The following is a 16,525-nucleotide window of genomic DNA, read 5'->3' as shown; positions in this document are numbered from 1 at the left end:
CTACATCAGTATGTTAATCCTGGCACTGGGTTCTGGGTATTCATTCTCCCCTCAGCTGCTCCCTGCTTTACATCCTCTAAAATCTACCCCATGCCAAAGTGAAAGGCAAAATGGTACATTAGTCAAAGACACAGAGAATGAGTGCCACATAAGGTGAGAGGCATGTGCCATGAATATTAATGCAACCCAAGCAATTATAATTATTACAATGGGAGCTGGCACAGCTTAGTTACTCACCACACAGAAAAGGCTGCAGTTAACCAGGGTGAAGTTTAGGAAGCTGTGCTGGAGTCACTCAGAGAAGGCCTTCAGTTTTCTGAGTCATAACTCACAGTTTGTGGGATGGAGCCCCAAGTCAGGCTCTGCACTGAACCTGGAGCCTGCGTAAGATATTCTCTCTCTCTCTCTCTCTCTCCCTCCCTCCCCCCTCCCTCTCCTTCTGTGCCCTCTCTCCCTCCCTTAAAATAAATAAATAAACATTAAAAAAAAAGAATTGAACTCAGTTGTATACTGAGGTCTCTTTCCCTTATCACAATAGTCCTGAAAAAAAGTTTGTTTTTACTCCTTAAACAGCTATCAAGCTCTAGTTCTCTTTGACATGTCTTAGTCACTGTGTCACTCTAGAAAATAGCTTCTCAGTTCTTCAAAATGTTAAACATAGTTACTACATGACCCAGCAATTCCACTCCTAAGTATATACTCATGAGAATTGAAAACAAAGATCCCCACAAAAATTTGTACACAAATGTTCACAGCAGTATTAATCATAAAGCCAAAAAGTAGAAACAACTCAAATCCCCATCAAATGATGAATGGATAAATAATAAGCAGTATATCCATATAAGAGAATCATATTCAGCAATAATAAAGAATGGAGCACAGACACATGCCACAACACGGGTGGACCTTGAAAACATTATGCTAAATGAAAAAAGCCATTCACAAAAGGCCATATGTTGTATGATTCTATTTACATGAAATTTCCAGAATAAGAAAATCCATTGAGACAGAAAGCAGATTAGTGGTTTCCAGGGAATGGGGAAGGGGGAAATGAGAAGTGACTGTTAATGGGTACAGGGTTTCTTTCAGGAATGATGCAAACATTCTAAAATTAGATAGTGGTGATGGTTGCACAACTCTGGAAATACTAAAAACCACTGAATTGCATACTTTAAAAGGGTAGATTTTATGTATGCTAACTACATTTCAATAATGCTCTTATGAAAACAAGTCCTTGCCAGGATTCATTTGTTCAACTGCTGAGGGCCTTCTATAATCCAGGCACTGGGAATATAGCAAACAGACATGATTCTTGCCCTCCTAGAATTTACAGCCTTACGAACAAAGTCTGGATTTAAATCCTGGCTCACTACTTACTATAATCTGGGAAAGTATCTTACTTCTTTCATCTACCAACAAGGCTAAAGGTAGTACTCAGTGATTGGCACACTGCAAGGGCTCTACAAATGTTACTTATTAAGTGAATATAAAGGCTGATTATAAATGCCAAGAGAAAGAAAGAAAATGAATAAAATGGGAGGGCTTAGATCAGGAGGTTAGAAAAGGTATCTCTTCAGGAAATGACACTTGGGCTAAACACTGAAGGATCAATCAGTTGAAAGTAGAAAGAACCTACAGACAAAAGTGTGACAAGGTCTTAAGGCAAGGAACAGCTTGAAGCATTCCAGAAAATGTGTATGGTTAGAGGACACTAAACAAGTGAAGAAAAAATAAGCAGGAGCCAGAATATGCTGTGTCTTGTAGACCAAAATAAGTATTTTAGATTTTATTTTAAGTACAATGGAAAATCACTGAAGGCTTTCAGCAGAAGGGTGACATGACCCAAATTATATTTCAGAAGAATCCCTGGCTGCTGTGAGGGGACATGCAGTCAGAAGGCTACTGCTGCATTCCAGAGGAAAAATAATGGTGACTTAGATTACACTGTGGTAGAAATCCCACTAATTTTGACTGGGCTGAGGCACACAGAAAAGAAAACAAGGATTTTCAGCAGAATTCCTTCTCTTCTGTTCTACATATGCAGCCTGCACTGGATAGAACACCAAAAGAAAGAGTGAACACAGTACAGAAGCATAACCAGGGGCATCTGGGTGGCTCAGTCGGTTAAGCATCTGACTTCAGCTCAGGTCACGATCTCACGGTTTGTGAGTTCAAGCCCGCGTCGTGCTCTGTGCTGACAGCTCTGAGCCTGAAGCCTGCTTTAGATTCTGTGTCTCTGTCTCTCTGTCCCTCCCCCACTTACACTCTGTATCAAAAATAAATAAAATGCAAAAAAATAATAATTAAAAAAAATAGAAGTGTAGCCAACCAACTAGAATGAAAAGGCCCTCAAATTCCTAGTTCTACTCCCAACCAGCTATGGAATCTTGGCAAAAACTACCCCTTGAACTTGGGTTCCTTATTAGTATACCTCACAAGGTTACTCTAACACTTAACTAACAATACATGTGAGAATGCCTCTGGAGTATCAATCAGGAAGTATGCTCTATAGGTGCTAGTCAATTTAAGAGACTGAAAACAAAAACAAAATACAGATTGTGATTACTCATTTGTTCTTCCTTAAGGTCCAGTTGTGTTTTGTTTTGTTTTGCTTTGCTTTCATGAACATGTGTTAAGCTTCTTCAATATACTCTAGCCTGTAAAGTACATATAGCAGGAACCCATCTACTTCTGTTCCATGGCACTTATTTGCAAGGAAACCCTTAGAGTTGTTGCAGATAAAAGTCCTCTCCCATAAACGTATCTCTGGGGAGCAAATGTTACTTAAAGAAATCTTTTCCCTAAAGAAGCCTGGGCCAAGGAATATACTCACCTTATGAAGCAACCAATACAAGGATTGATTTTAGGAGATACCCTGGCAAAGTTCATGATGAAACTATCCTGTTTATATGCTTAAACTTCTGCTGAAATTAATAAATTATACCCAAATTGCACCTGAAAAACATAGCATTTTGGTCTTGCCACTGGTGAAGACACTCCTGTACATATTTAGAGCCACCACCTTTTGTGAAACATATTTGTATTAAGGGTACACTTGGGACTTTTCTCAAGTTAATTAAATAGCTGTGAAAAAAAAAGCAAATTCTTCTGAGACCTTTCTGTAAGCCCCTGACAGAAGCCTATAGGAAAGTAGTTTTTTAATTACCCTGATATTTCATTAATGTTTTTGCTGACTTTTTATGATAATTATATCACATTTCTTGTTAAAAATGTTCTAAGAAAGTGTTAACTAGGAAAAGCAAAGGGATATGTGTTTATTTACCAGTATGTTGAGGCAGATAATGAAAAAGGAAAAAAAACCTTTTGCATGTACACTGTCCCATAAACTTTTATCTTCAATAGAACTAAATAAATTTTGTTTTACAGTTTAGTAAAATACCATATTAAAAAGCCAAGGTAGGGGCACCTGGATGGCTCAGTCGGTTGCGTCTGACTTCAGCTCAGATCGTGATCTCACAGTTTGTGGGTTCAAGCCCTACATCTGACTCTGTGCTGACAGCTCAGAGCCTGGAGCCTGCTTCCAATTCTGTGTCTCCTTCTCAATCTGCCCTCCCCTGTTCATGCTATATTTCTCTCTCAAAAATGAATAAGCACTAAAAAATTTTTTTAATAAAAAAAGTTTAAAAACCCAAGATAACAAAACAAAAAACATCTTTAATGTTATATTATGTTGTCATAGCTATGTTAATTACTAAATAAATATGAGGAAATCTATTTCCCTAAATAGGGATTTTAATGTTCTGCAAATTAGTATACTTCAAATCTTACACACAGTGATAGAAACTGTTATAAATAATACCTATTGGAAATTGCTGTAAATGGCACACACAGGTATAAAATTATGTCCCATGGGTGAAGGAGACACCAAAGGATAACAGTTTTACAAGTATTTTCTGAGTTATACTGTGTAGTAAACTAGGCCTCTGTAGAAAAAAGAAACCATGAAAGCAACAGATGTAATTATTTCACACAAATGTAAAATTAAATATCTTCCTCTACTACCTCTCAACTGAATGAAACACAGTGAATGGAAACACAAGCTTTATCATTCTGAAAACTTTTTATCTTTGTCCTGGGCTTAAAGCAAAAAAAAAAAAAAAAAAAAAAAATTAAAAAAAAATTAAAAAAAAGAAAAGAAAAGAAAGGAAAGGAAAAGAAAAGAAAAGAAAAGAGAAGAAATTGGAGCTGTATTTTATCATTTATATAAAATCATCACTGACATTATAAAAAGAACCTTATTGCCCACATTTTCTTTCTTATTTAATTCTGCCTAGAACTTTAAAAGAGAACTGAGTGAAATTAAAAACAAACACTTAAGATTCTACATTCAGTTATTTTTTATTTTGATTGAGATATTTTTCCATTTACAGGACAATGCCCCTATCAGAGTATGCTAAAAAAAAAAAAAAAATCAGTATTTTAAAATATCATTAGATATAGATTCATTAGAGAGTCTCAGCAAAGTTAAAGCCAAATAATTTCTTAACTTTTTCTTTTCTTCCTCTTCAAAGATGTTAAAAACTAAAAGAAAGTTCCCAGCATTTTGTGCTCCACCCTATCTGACTGTCTGTGTGGAAGATTAAGGCACCAAGATCTCTAACTGAAGTGGCTGAACTAACCCATTACTTTGGCACAGAAAAATCAAACTAGCTTGGTTACAGGGAGTGCTGGCTAAACTCAGGATATTCCATTTCTTCCTTTGTCTCTTGTCCTGACGCCTATTCAATGTATACAGAATACAAAATTACATTCACTTTGTCCCTACAAAGAATCTGAACTTAATTTACCTATGACAAACTATTATAATTATATCTTTTGAGGAGATCTCAAAAATTTATCATATCCTAGAAAATTTAGCACATATAAAATATGTTAATGCTCTAGAAGAGGAAAAGAGAATAATTAAACACATAAACTGAACTGCTATTGTTGCTTGGCATTCTAATAGAAGGCTAACTCATTGAAATAAATCCCATAGATTACTATGAAAATGTGACTGAATTTCATATCACAATGAGCAAACCATTAACAAGCTACCAGCTTTAATGAACCAACACTGATTCTGATCTCCATGGCAGTACATGTATAATTAGAATGAGCTCCCTGCTTGAAGGCTAAGCAAGAGTAAGATAGGGTCACTGTTGGCAAGATTACTTACCATCTGCTATGGACTGAACTGCGGCCCCCCCCCCTCGAAATTCATATGTTGAAGCCCTTACCCTCAATGTGAAAGTATTTAAAGATGGGGCTTTGGGGGTAATTAGGTTTAGATGAGGTCCTAAGAATGGAGTCTTCATGATGGGATTAGTGCCCTTAGAAAAAGAGACATCAGGCAGCTTTCTCTCTCCCTCTCTCAACCTCTCTCCCTCCTTCCTTCCCTCTCCCTCTCTCTCTCTGTCACGTGAAGAGACAGCAAGAAGGCCGTTGTCTGAAAACCAGGAAGAGAGCCCTCACCGTGGAAGTGAATGGCCCAGTATGTTGAGCTTGGAATTCCCAAACTCCATACTGTGAGAAAAAATTTCTGCTGTTTAGGCCACTCAGTCTATGATGGCAGCCTGAGATGACTAATACTCCAACAAATCAGTGACAAACAAGGCACCCTTTTGAATAGAAAACAAACTTAGGAATACAATCTGAAAAGAGGCCTAAATTCTTTTTTTTAATGTTTACTTATTTGAGAACATGCATACATGCACAAGCAGGGGAGGGGCAGAGAGAGGGAAAGACAGAATCCCAAGCAGGCTCCACATTGTCAATGCAGAGCCCTAAGTGGGGCTCAGTCCCACAAACTGTGAGATCATGACCTCAACTGGAATCAAGAGTCAGTCAGTTAAGTATTGAGCCACCGACGTACCCTGAAATTTGCCTACATTCTTAAGCTTTATCCTGCATATCAATTTTCCAAAAGACAACCAGTGTGAATATTATTTATTTTCTTTTTTTGTAATAGCAATGGCTACATGTTTCCTTTTAACATCAGTATTGCCTTTCAGTACCATTTATACATAATCCTCCATCTTTGTTATGCCTATGGATCCAGACCTGTCATTTACAGTACTACCTCGACTTAAAATCCTCCTCTGTACCTTTGCAGAAGTAAAATTCAATCTCACTGAGTGATATTTTCTGGAAAGTAGAGCATTTACATGTAACTTTCTCTTATCACTAAATCTGGGATTCAAATCATTTATGTAAGTTGTTCTCTGGGTATCTAATTAATTTACATGAAAAATCATTTCCATCAAACTACTTGCAAAAGCATCCCAAGTTATTTCTACTCCCCTCACTTGTCCCTCTCGGCCAGCAACACACACACACACACACACACACACACACACACATTATAGAAAGTAAAATTCAAATAAATTTCATCAAGCAGGCCAGTAAAAAAGCTGGGCTAGTGAGCTTGAATCTTGTGAAACCTGCCCTCCCTGTTTCCCCTGTTAGTGAAGGAGTCTTTAGAACTGAATTGCGTGACTGGGACTGTAGGAAAAAAGCCAAATTCCCTACCACCCACTCACCGCAGGGACCTGAGACTCCATGTCCTGGAATTTCAATTCCATGATGTTTGTAATTAGCTTCACAAGGACAGGAATTAGATTCCTTTCCCTACTTGTTTATGGGAAAGGCAATATTACCTTAAACATTATTGTAATTATTTTAAAATATACTGTAAACTATCATTTTAATGGAATTACTTTCATTATTACCTATTTAGCTTTCACACACACTTATATCCTGTCTTGAAATCATATTGTGGATTCTATTCAACATTACACCCTAGATGTATTTCTTAAGTATTTAGTCTATACTTTTTGTTGAAATGACTTGATGAAATTTTACTATGTTGTGGTAGCATCATAATATACCAGTTCCTTTTCTTTTTTTTTTTTTTTTAATTTTTTTTTTTTAACGTTTATTTATTTTTGAGACAGAGAAAGACAGAGCATGAACAAGGGAGGGTCACAGAGAGAGGGAGACACAGAATCTGAAACAGGCTCCAGGCTCTGAGCTGTCAGCACAGAGCCCGATGCGGGGCTCCAACCCACGGACCGTGAGATCATGACCTGAGCCGAAGTCGGACGCTTAACCGACCGAGCCACCCAGGCGCCCCTACCAGTTCCTTTTCTATAAACATTGAGGTTAATTCCAATCATTTTGCTATTATGGAAAACAACAGGATCTGATCGTGATATATACACATATCTCCTTGGGATAGATTCCTAGAGATGGAATTACTAAGCCAAAGGGTTTGAGCAATTTTTCCACTTCTCCCATGGCTTGATTTTTGTTTCCAAAAAGGGCTGTGCAAATTTTACTGAAAATCTGCCAACAGAAGATGTTCTCTTTGTGATGGGAGGAGCGACTACTTCAGTAATTATAAAATATCTATGTGCTATAAACTTGAGTGAGATCTTTGATCATGAATTATGATAAATATTTTCTCATGTTCACTTTATGAATTGTATTTCCCTCTGTGTAAGCTGTTTTGTCCATTCATCTATAAAAGTCTCAGTGTTTGGGGGATAAAAATGAACAAGCACTTTATAGATGTTCTTTTTCAGTCACATTGGCACAAATCAACCTTCCACTTTGCTACTGTCCTATTAAAAATCTGTTATCACTGAGCATATATTTTAAATATTGTTCAAATCTATCTTTTTCTTTACTTCTATTCTTTTAAAACTACAAAAAAAAATCCTTTCACAATTCTATTATATATTCTGTTCTATTTTCTTTTGGTCTTTCTAGAACATGATTTTTTTTTTTTGTTAATTTCACTACTTCATCAAGTTCACTAATTTATTTCAAATTTATATTGTGTAACAGTAAAAGATGATATAACTACTTTTTTAAAAACTGCTATCAGCTTCCCAACACCACTGTAATCCTTCCTTTTTTGGAGAAAACATATTTTATTATAGTTTATATATTGTTGAATCTATTTCTAAACTCAACTATTGTTCCACAGATCTGGGTTCACACTTTTTAATCATTATTACTCATTGCTCTTCTTTTTGGAAAGTTTCTTGGGAAGCTCCCATGTTTATTTTTCCATTAGATCATCCTTTCAAGTTCCCCCCAAAATCCCAGAATGATTTTGGCTGAAGTGGTATTACATGCATAAATTAGCTTTGAAAGGTCAGGGGTTGGATTTACAAATTAAAATGCTGCACACAGATAGAAAAAATGCTTTGGCTTTCTAATATTTGTTTTTAGTTTCTCTCAGGGAGAAGAAGCTTCATGTTCATTTTTGAGACTTCCGTTGTCTATAACAAGTTCTCTATAATTCTATTTTCATGTCCTGCCTTTACTTACTTCAGAACATACTTGAAGGCCCACCATCTCTTCTAGCTACAAAACCCCTGGAAACAGGCAAGGTCTCCCACTCAACTGGAATCATGAAAGAGGTAGAGGGAAATTAGCTCCAGCACTGTAATTAGAAACCTTTCCTTTATTACACTGGTGTTGGAGTCATGAGCTACCTGATATCCTGCTTGCCTTGTCTGCATTTCTTGCTTCAACTGATTCCATAGCCTCCAGACTCATTTTGTCCTCCATTACCCATATGGTCTTCTTTAACTAGCCAGTATCTAGCCCCACCTATGATCTGTCTCCACTGGATCCAGCCTACCCTGTCCAGGTTGCTTGCCACCCCCAGCCCTTCACACCAAATGATTCCATTGTGCATGCATCAACTGGTTACACTGGTCAAATGGATGTGAAATATAAAAACTAAATTCTAATACTTAATCAAACAAATGCTTAAAATTTGTAGAAGCCTAAGGCCCACAGTCAGAAATAAATTAAAATATAACTAACAATTAGTTTTCATTGAATATCAAGAGTACAATCCATGGTACTTCTGACCAAAGGCACTACACTTCCATGAAATGAAGAGTATGAGGGATGACATAATTCTCAATTCCATAATAAATCTAGATCCATATGTCTAAAATTAGCAGGAAATTTCACATACATACCAGAAATACTACACACATAAACATACATACACACACATATGAAACTTTACCATGTTTTGTGTTCATTCTAGCACTTGTTAAGCAAAAAAAAACATGTTTTAACTTAAACTCTCTTTTTCTTTTCCATTTAAATAATAATCTATTCAAGAGCAGGAATTATATGTGATATTGCTTTGAGGCCTCAACAGCAGTTGCATAAATATGGCCAATCAATTGACTTAGAACCTGGGTTAAAATTTTTCTGTATTGTAATTTCTCATAAGATACAGGTTAGATATGAAAAATTTATAATTCTTACGCAATTTTTGATACTTAGCTTCCTCTTAAGAATTATGATATTCAATTTCGCCACAATGAATCAAGAAATCAAAGCAAATTTAGCCTTCAAATAATAAGAACAATGTGTCTTCATGAAAAGGAGGTTAACAACCAACAGAAAAGATGTATAACAAACTGATATTAAATAAAACATATTTTAAGTTTTTCACATTAACTACTTCTTATGCAAATCGATTTCATTAATTTCTGAAGATAGATAAAGCTAAAGAAAACTGAATGCTTACGTTTTGCCAGGAAATAAAAACAAAAAATACATCATGCAAACTTTATGGGAAATAACTGCTCTTCTACAAAAACAAAATGTGTTACTGATTTCCTTGTCTTATTTAGATAGATAACCTGACTGGCTAAAGAATAATCTATTCTCAAAAAGCAAAAGCAGATGTGTTTCCAACGACTCACTCACACAAGTTAGTCAACACTCCTGATACTCTTGATACCCACTTGCAAATGTAACATTAAGAATTAAAAAATAAAAACTTATGAAAAATAAGCTTGCTTTCCAATGACAGCTTGTAGAAATCCTGAATCTGTGGCTCCCACACAAGAAACAGCTGTTATCCTAAGTCAGCGTACTCGAGGCACTGCCTCAAACCAACTGGGATTCTGCAAAACATCCCACTTTGATAGGATTACTATAGCTGCCAGACTCTACAGATGGGAACAGGACTTGAAAAAGAATCAGAAGGGATCTTGATTTTTAACCCTCTTACTTTATATTTATAGCACAAATTGTTGGTCCCAACAAGTTAAAGTGACAGGCCCATGTTCACATACTACATAGTGACAAAACTCAGGTACCTTGACTCACATCACTGTCTTTTTTCAAAGCTTCCTGTTAAGAGGAAAAAGTAAGTCTGAATAAAAAAGGCTCTTGTACTATATTCAAATTCATGATTTAGTACAGGTCTGAAATAACTAGTTGATGTTAGAGGTCTTTAACAGGGCTTTCATTTGCTATGTTTAGGCATTTGAAGCCAACTAATCAAGTACAGACATGTTAGTACATAACTCAATCAAACAATCTATTAGGAGAAGCCCTAACTCAAAGCATGTAAACAAACATCTCACAATTCCCTAAGGCTTAGTTTTTAACTTTAAGAAATTCACATCAAATCAACACTATGGAAAAAAGCATCAATTATATCCAAAACATAATGTTGAGTTCTATATGAAAAACAGATAAGAAACAAACAAACAGAAACAGTCCTTAGCCTAACAAATCTGAAATTTTAGTTTTAGTTTTGTCCTGGGCCATTTATTATTCATACATAGGGCATAAGAAAGACATATTAAGAGTGAATGTACATATAGCATATCATTACACTGTATACCTAAATCAAATACAATGTCATATGTCAGTTATACATCAATTTTTAAAAAGAATGAATGAATACATAATAATATAAATTAGTGTAATACCGCACTAAGCATATTTACGAAAAACTTTACACTGGGCACAATTTAAAATCATTATATCTTAAATAGTCTACCTTTCAAATAATTAGAGAAAATAAAAGGAATCAATGAAAACTAAATTTACAGCCTTACATGATCCACAAGCCAATGATAAGCATCCCCTCTATTTATTTCATCCCAGATACTGACACAATGTTGAAATGGACAGGACTGAAGTTAGGACCCCGCCACATACCACCAGAATCCTCCCACACGGTGACTGTGATGTAAAAGAATCCCTTATATATACAAAGCTCCTTCCAACTTACACTTTATTCTATTTTATCTCGCTTAATCTCACGTAACTCACAACTCTGAGCAAGAAACGTACTCTTCAGTAATGCACTGAAGCCCTTTTTTCACTTGACACAAATCGACATTCTCATCTCACCTGGCTCATTAAACTGCAACAAAAAGTCAAACTGCCATTTGAAAAGAAGGAGGAGTACCAGAAAGGTGGGGACCTGGAACTGACTGAAACATGAACACCAACAGGACCTAATATTTTATCAGGTAAATAAATTCCCACTACCCCACTGAGGAAACTGGGACTTAGGTAGTTAGGTATAGCATAGGGGTTGGAGTATGGGTTACCTAATCACAATGATCTGAGTGGAAAGCCCAGATCCAGCAATGGCAAATTGTGTGATCTGGGATTCCTCATTCAATTTCTCTGCACCTCAGTTTTTTCACATACAAATTAGGGAATAATAATAGTACCTACATCACACAGAGGGTTAAATCAATCAAATCTATTCCTTAGTATAGTGAATTACTTTTTAGTAATTGAACAGTTACTAGGTAACTGTGAACCACTATTTTTTTTTAAGTTTATTTATTTGAGAGAGAGAACATAAACAGAGGAGGGGCAGAGAGAGAGGGAGAAAGATGATGGATCCCAAGCAGGCTCCATGCTGTTAGTACACAGCCTGACATGGGGTTTGATCTCAAGAATTGTGAGATCATGACCTGAGCCAAAATCAAGAGTCTGACACCTAACCAAATGAACCACCCAGACGTACCGTGAACCACTATTATATATAACTATGATTATTATTATTAAGCTGTCCAAGGCCACGTGACTAATAAGAGATGAAGTAAAAATGTCAACTAAGAGCCAATGAATGTGTGTCAGAGGGTTCTTGTACCACATCATCCCTAAGCACAATGGCTAATGTTCCTAATTCATCTGCTTTTCCTTATTCCTAGCCCACGTCTTCCATCTTTGCAAAGGAATATCATGAGATGGATGTATTGCTAAAATCCAAATTTATTTGTCTGCTGCACCTCCCTGATATGCCCAGCAGAGAATTCCATAGCAGTTACATCCATCAAAAATACCAGTTGTTTTTTTTAAACAAATAAAATAAAATAAAATAAAAATTAATATGTCAGGAAACTGCTCACATAGAACTCAGCAGGTGAAACTGTTCTGTTCCTCACCCACAAATATGTACTTGACAAATTACCAAATAAACCAAAGCAAACAAAAAAAACACAACATGGCACCCTGCCCTCAAGCCCAGCACATTTATAGTATAGACCCAGTGTGATAAAGGAATGACCAGAGAAAGGCAAAAATCACTTATACTCTGGGTTCATGGTGTACTTTTAAGAACAGAAGAGAAGCACACCAAGAATAAATGTCACCTTCCAGGCACACTAAGAGCCCAGGTCTACCCACCTCCACCTGTAGCATGGGCATGCATCCTGCTATAAGCACAGCAGAGAAGAGGAGTTCCTGAACCCCAGAGGACTGTTATAACAGGCTTGCACTGCAGCATCTGAGGATATAGCCTGACAATTCCAAAAATGCAGAAGGTCAGCAGAGATGCATTACCAAGCAATGCCTCTGCTCCACTGACGGTATTCTTGTTTTATGGCTTTGGTATACTGCTCACACCTAAAGGGATGCATGTACAGGTTTTAAAATACAAAATGTAGTGAGTGCTTGGTGTGCACGGGAAAGCTAGGTAAGGTCAGAACTATCTAGAAAACTGTTTTGGTACATCACTCTCCCAAAAACCACACACGGCAATCTCTACTCTCTCCCATGTAGCTACTTCCCACCAAGCTTAAACTATGGAAACAACTTTCTCTTTCTTACCACCATATCTGCAACATCTAGCCTAATTCCTGGAACTCGATAGGTGCTCAGTGAACAGTTGTTAAGTAATGGATGGCTAGAAGAAGACAACCCACTGAGACCGGAGGGAATCCACAAAGGAAGACTGGACTGGGGATGAAGCAGTGCAAATCTGGTGGCCTACAACCAGATTTGGTTGGTAAGAAAGAGGCTTGTGGCTATCTCTCCCTAATTTCAGCCAGTGCTCGAAGGCAAGACGCAGAAGCACTACATACAAATGGAAATACAGAGAGGCGTCAAAGGACCAGGGCAAAGATCCCAGTGAGTAATGGTGCTGAGAAGCTTAGCAAAGGGAATCCATGTTTAGCTCCAGCACCTCCCAGGACACAGAAAAGCCTGTGTCCACTGCCAGAGCTGAGAGCCCAGCAGACTAGGGCTGTTACTGCTATTGTTCAGATGCCCCAATCATTCTTCCAAAGCTTCCTGGAGAAGACCCTGGCTTTACCAATTATTTTGGTTTGAGTAGATGATTGTTTCTTTTGTTAAAACACTGTGTTTCGTACAAACTGTCTGACTTTCTTCCTTTAATTAAAATTTCCCTATGAAAAACAGCTAAAAACCTAAATGCTCAACAATAGGAAAATGATTAAATGCTCCATGCCATAAAATAGAACATAGCCATTTAAAATGTCATCTTTGAATAACAGTTAATAAGATACAGAAAAGAGTCATAACAAAATGTTAAGTGAAAAAATGGAGGATACAAAACTGCACAAAGAGTGTGAAGCATCTCACTGATTAGACAAAAAACCAAAAACTGGAAAAAAATTACTTCTCAGTATGGGACTACTAATGATCATATAACTTTCTGTACTTTCCAAACTATCTACAATGAAGACGGTTTATTTATAACATAAAAAGTTATTTATTATTAAAAGAAAAAGAACAGATAAGAATAATTACTTTCCTCAAAAACTAACTGTCAATGTCAGCTGGAAGGTTACAAAGCTATACCTCCAAAAGCCTTTCTGGTAGTTATGGAAAAAAATCGGCTGAAAGCAAAACATACCACTCAACCCATTTAGTCTCCTGCAGATAGGGTTGCAGACATTAGCACAACAGGTCCTGGGAGAACAATAACCTTTATAGTGAAATTACACACCTACCAGAAGGAGAGTGACCCTGGAGAAAATTTAATGATGGCCCTTTAACTGCACCATACTAATAAATGATGCCATTTTGTTTTTGTTTTTGTTGTTAAATCTTCCCTTTCATATCTGCCCTGTGAAATATTCTGGGAAACCAGAATCACAAGGCCTTGGACACTAACGCTTTTACTTGAGAACTCTGCATAAATTATTGATGACACAGAGACTGCACTGTGTTCAAAGAGTCTGCAGCAGATGAAAAGCTTTTATTTTGGTAAAAAGCAAGAGAATGGGAATAAAAACATGTGGGTGGCTAGACTCTACTAAGGGTTGCCAACCTTCATATTTCCTTTGGCCTTTGTTGTGTGCTCTTCTCCATTTCCTTCAGATAATTTCCTACATTGGTTAACAGCACTCCCATCCATTCAGTTCCTCATGCTAGAAACTTGGGAGCATCCTTGATTTCTCCATCTATCTCACTCCTCTTGCCCAACTCAACAAGCTCACTAGTTCTACTCGGCAAATACATCCTGAACACATCATCCTCCCCCCGCCTACCACTCCCACCCTGATCCATGACCCCATCACCTCCCATCTTACACAACAGGTGTCAGGCTTCCACTCCCACTCCACCATCATAGCCCTACTGGCCTCTCTCCTGCACTGGGAGGACTCATGCTCTTTTCCCGCTCAGAGCTCTGGCACATGCCGAGCCTCTGCCTGAAAGGCTCTTTCCTCATAAGGCTGACTTTCTAGAATCCCGCACCTTAACTCTCAAGTTCTCAGGAAGGTTTTTTCTGACTACCTTATCTGTAGTCAGAGCCCAACTATCCTCCACCTCAGCACCCTGTTTGATAAATATGGATGTGTTATGTATTTGCTTCATGTCTGCCCTATCCATGAAACTATAAACTCCATGAGGGTAGGGACCATCTTCTTCTTGTTCACTGTGGTATCTCTACTAGTGAAATGCAATATATTTTAATGAATTGAAGACTGCTTTGTTTTATCCATAACTGTGTTACTTCTATATCTATATTAGAGTGGGACAGAGAAAATAAATCCCTCACTTCCAAGCCAATTTCTTAAGTCATTGTTTACTTCTGCATTTGTATCCAAAGCATGCTTTACCAGGCCAATTTCTGGAATAAAAATTTGGCATGAAAACTTATAACCATGAAAAACATCCCCAGTCTCCAAACACCTGGTATTAAGCTGGCTAACCTACTCTCAGATGTCACAAACTTCACATTACATCTATTTAATCCAAATCCTTTAATTATTGCCAGCCTGGGAAGTTTTCTGACAATGCACAGGGAGTATAAAGTGCCAGACATTAACTCAATGTAAAATCAAATGTGGACATGCGACATTTGCATGATTTTAAAATTTTCATAGAACACTCTAAACATAATTCTATCCTATATCATACCATACCTATACCATATCACAAGGCCCACCTAAACAGATTCTGGGAGAGCTTCATTTCTTGCAATCACACACTCTACTTGGTAAAAGTTCTCCTTAACTCATCTCAGAAATAACACTAAGATTACCATATGCCTGTAATTAAATTGTTCTGATGAAACACATAACTCTCAGGTTCCAACTGTTTCCTCTGTGATAATGACCATTTCTAAATCCCCTTCATTTAAAAAAAAATTTTTTTTAACGTTTATTTATTTTTGAGACAGAGAGAGACAGAGCATGAACAGGGGAGGGGCAGAGAGAGAGGGAGACACAGAATCTGAAACAGGCTCCAGGCTCTGAGCTGTCAGCACAGAGCCCGACGCGGGGCTCGAACTCACGGACCGTGAGATCATGACCTGAGCCGAAGTCGGACGCTTAACCGACCAAGCCACCCAGGCGCCCCAATCCCCAATCCCCTTCATTTAAAATGCGGGGGGGGGAGGTATTATTTTTTAAAATTCTTATCCACTTTATGTAAACTAAAAAAAAAAAACAGTTCACCCTTTTCTATTTAAATGTTTGAAATGTTCAATTTACCACTTCAAACAGAGCTCTATTGTAGAAAAAAGATGAGTATCAGAAATAATTCTAATGAACCCACAAGGTAACAAAAAAAACCCACGCTATTTTTTAATGATTGATGTCCTTAGTTTAGTATTTTGCTCATTCAATGCAATTTAAATCTAAGACCATCTAGTGAAAACATTAACTCCTCCAGAAAGCTTTATTGTTTTTATATTAGTGCTATATATGACAGTCCTTTTATATACATTGCATTAAATCCTCCCAGCAATACTAATAGGTAGGCACCAATGTTATCCCCCATTTCATAGATCAGGTGGAAGTTCAGAGAAATAAGTAACTTGGCGAGATTAAGCCTGAAGTAAGCGACAGAGCTGGGTATTAAGTCCATGTACTTAATAACTACCCTAAAGCAATGAATACATGAATGAATGCCTCATCCACAGAGCATTTTTGAGGAGTCTTCTACACTTTTCTCAGATTATAACTACTGTTCT

General features: G+C 37.1%; 1 protein-coding gene across 12 annotated transcripts in view; it reads right to left on the bottom strand.

Moving 5' to 3' along the window:
* The window catches only part of ST7 (suppression of tumorigenicity 7), a 248,100-nt gene that overhangs the window by 146,047 nt on the left and 85,528 nt on the right, over positions 1-16,525 (bottom strand). The window contains exon 1 of one of the 12 annotated variants that reach the window (XM_042922822.1): positions 238-385. The exons of the other annotated variants lie outside the window; for them this stretch is intronic. The gene's annotated coding sequence lies outside the window, so the exon portion shown is untranslated. Of the gene's footprint in view, positions 1-237; positions 386-16,525 lie in introns of those variants that run through there. 12 annotated transcript variants of the gene reach the window in all.

The sequence above is a fragment of the Panthera leo genome, chromosome A2 (genome assembly GCF_018350215.1).
Source record: "Panthera leo isolate Ple1 chromosome A2, P.leo_Ple1_pat1.1, whole genome shotgun sequence".
In the NCBI taxonomy this organism is placed as follows: domain Eukaryota; kingdom Metazoa; phylum Chordata; class Mammalia; order Carnivora; family Felidae; genus Panthera; species Panthera leo.
The sequence above is the reverse complement of the archived record's forward strand: the minus strand, read 5'-3'. Positions and strand labels throughout refer to the sequence as shown.